Below are 2782 nucleotides of genomic sequence, written 5' to 3'. Positions count from 1 at the left end.
TCAAGAGCAGCCATGAGCAACACACACACCCCCTCAGGAGCAGCACTGTTGATGTTTAAGAGTGGAAAGTACCCATTTGAAACCACTGTCCATTAAGGTATTAAGAACATGATTAGAACCATAAGCTCAAGCTCCCATGTGTTCATTCAGTGCTTATTATGTTTCCACAGTGTGTTGGGAACAGGTCCTCCTTTCTGTGTGGGTGGTCTGTAAAGCTTCATTGGAAAAATTGCAGCAAAAGCAGCATGTTGTATCGGCCCGCGGCCAGAAGCCCAGATGTGACATTAATTGTTTTGAATCTGCGCAGTGAGCCAGTAGTCCCTTTTCACACTCAGTAAATAAGTTAAACAATAAAACTTCATATTTAAGTTCAATAAAGAGGAACAGGAAATCTGATGTTTTTGAAGTAATTCAACCAGACAGTTACATGACCTCTACTGGTGTTGTGGATCCAAAATTCACTTTTTTATGCACCAGTCCTGTCAAGGGTGAGTGACTAAAGAAAATTTAAACAGAAATAAATCGTATCAGGCACGAAACTGAATTTTGTGTTTATTTCAAACATATTTGTGACCCTGGACCACAAAACCAGTCTTAAGTCCCTGGGGTATATTTGTAGCAATAGCCAAAAATACATTGTATGGGTCAAAATTATAGATTTTTCTTTTATGCCAAAAATCATTAGGATATTAAGTAAAGATCATGTTCCATGAAGATATTTTGTAAATTTCCTACTGTAAATATATTAAAACGTACTTTTTGATTAGTAATATGCATTGCTAAAAACTTCATTTGGACAACTTTAAAGGACATTTTCTCAATATTTTTATTTTTTTGCACCCTCAGATTCCAGATATTCAAATAGTTGTATCTCGGCCAAATATTGTCCTATCCTAACAAACCATACATCAATGGAAAACTCATTTATCCAGCTTTCAGATGATGTATAAATCTCAATTTCGAAAAATTGACACTTAATTTGGTCCAGGGTCACATATGTAGGTGTTCAAAATATTTTTAATTCATTCATCTTCTAGGCCCGCCTGTAACCTCTGATGTTGATATCGGGACTCTTCATGCCAAAAACCCATTAGACCTTTGGAAAAAGGTTTTTGAAAGGGTTTTCCCACCTGAGGTACAGTTTCCTGCTGTGTAAACAATGATAATGGTCAATAATGTCTGCCTGACCCCTGACCTTTTTGTCTTCAGAACATCAAGGAACGTAAGGAGCTGAAAGATCCTGCCAAAGACCCCCAGTACAGTGAGCCCCTTATAGACTCTATCAGAGCTCAGAAAGACCAGGTAAAATAATTATTGTCACTGTAAAATCACCCTTCAGCAAATATTTGTCTTCTAGTAACCTCTAGTCATGTGTGTGTATATAACCCAGCAGTAAAACTGACTCAGTACTGTTGCCATTAACTGATCCTCTAGAGTATAGTACGTGACTGAAAGTTACCCTGAACCTCACACTCATTGCCCTTCAGTAGCTTCTCACCTACTCTGATTCAGTGCTTAGTGATTGCAGTAATCAGACAATATGTGGCAGGGGGTCACTATTGCAGTTTAATCGCTCAGATTGCAGTTTTTGTACACAAATTCTAGAGTATAACATGTTAAATTATGCTATTATGTAATATTTAAAAATAATATAATCTTATAATTGAATGATTTTCTACACATTAAACAACTTTTAACAAGTTTACAACATGTTTATAGTTTTTAGAAAATGTAGAAATCTGATTGACTGCACTTTAGTTAAACTATCAGGTACACAAATGTATTTAATGTATTAGAGAAGAAACATTGCATTGTATTTTTTTGTGTTTTTTTTCTCAGGAGCTGGAGCAGTACAAGAGAAAACAAGCAAAGTCATGGAAAAGTTTGGCTCTGGATCCATAGATACATTGTATGTGTCAAAATTATTGATTTTTCTTTTATGCCAAAAATCATTAGGATATTAAGTAAAGATCATGTTCATTTTGTAAATTTTGTAAATTTCCTACTGTAAATATATTAAAACTTAATTTTTGATTAGTAATAAGCATTGCCATTTGGACAATTTGGACAACTTTAAAGGCGATTTTCTCAATATTTTGATTTCTTTGCACCCTCAGATTCCAGATTTCAAATAGTTGTATCTCAGCCAAATATGGTCCTATCCTAACAAACCATTCATCAACGGAAAGCTTATTTATTCAACTTTCAGATGATGTATAAATCTCAATTTCGAAAAATTGACCCTTATGACTGGTTTTGTGGTCCAGGGTCACATTTTGTCTGATTGACTCATTTTAAAGCTACCTACAAAAACAATTGGCCATAAGAGTCAGAAAGGTTAATTTGTTACTTAAGAGATAAGTCCCCTGATAGCAAAGTACATCACGGAAATGTCTATTTGATGTCTGCATTTACATCTGCATTTTTTCAAGTGTTTGCTCATCTCCAATATGTCTATAGGACGTTTCCTATCAGATGTCAAATAGACGTTTAGAAGATGTCTTTAAGATGTTTATGATTTAGAATGTAGGCCTATGTAAAACTGACATCTGAAAGATGCCTATCAGATTTTTACACAGCAGATGCTTTCCAGATGAAGCAATCTTTAACAGACATCTTGCCGACCTTTCGTGTGCTATCTGGGGTCAGTCTTTGATTTTTTTATTTGATTTGCCACAAAAGCGTCAAAATACATTTTGACTGACATAATTTTAGTACTTTAAGTTAAGGAATATTCCACATTCCACCACATGAGGGCTTTTCACACTGCATTTAACCACGG

At 35.0% G+C, this 2782-nt stretch overlaps 1 long non-coding RNA gene across 1 annotated transcript; it reads left to right on the top strand.

Annotated features, from left to right (window-relative positions):
* The first annotated feature begins 1029 nt into the window (after positions 1-1029).
* Positions 1030-1904, top strand: LOC107734562 (uncharacterized). Its single transcript, XR_001639111.1, has 3 exons — positions 1030-1135; positions 1210-1302; positions 1840-1904. It is a non-coding gene; the product is annotated as an uncharacterized LOC107734562 (long non-coding RNA).
* The last annotated feature ends 878 nt before the right edge of the window (positions 1905-2782 follow it).

The sequence above is a fragment of the Sinocyclocheilus rhinocerous genome, unplaced genomic scaffold (genome assembly GCF_001515625.1).
Source record: "Sinocyclocheilus rhinocerous isolate Xijiao unplaced genomic scaffold, SAMN03320098_v1.1 scaffold580, whole genome shotgun sequence".
Lineage (NCBI taxonomy): Eukaryota > Metazoa > Chordata > Actinopteri > Cypriniformes > Cyprinidae > Sinocyclocheilus > Sinocyclocheilus rhinocerous.
This window is presented reverse-complemented; position numbering and strand designations above follow the sequence as displayed.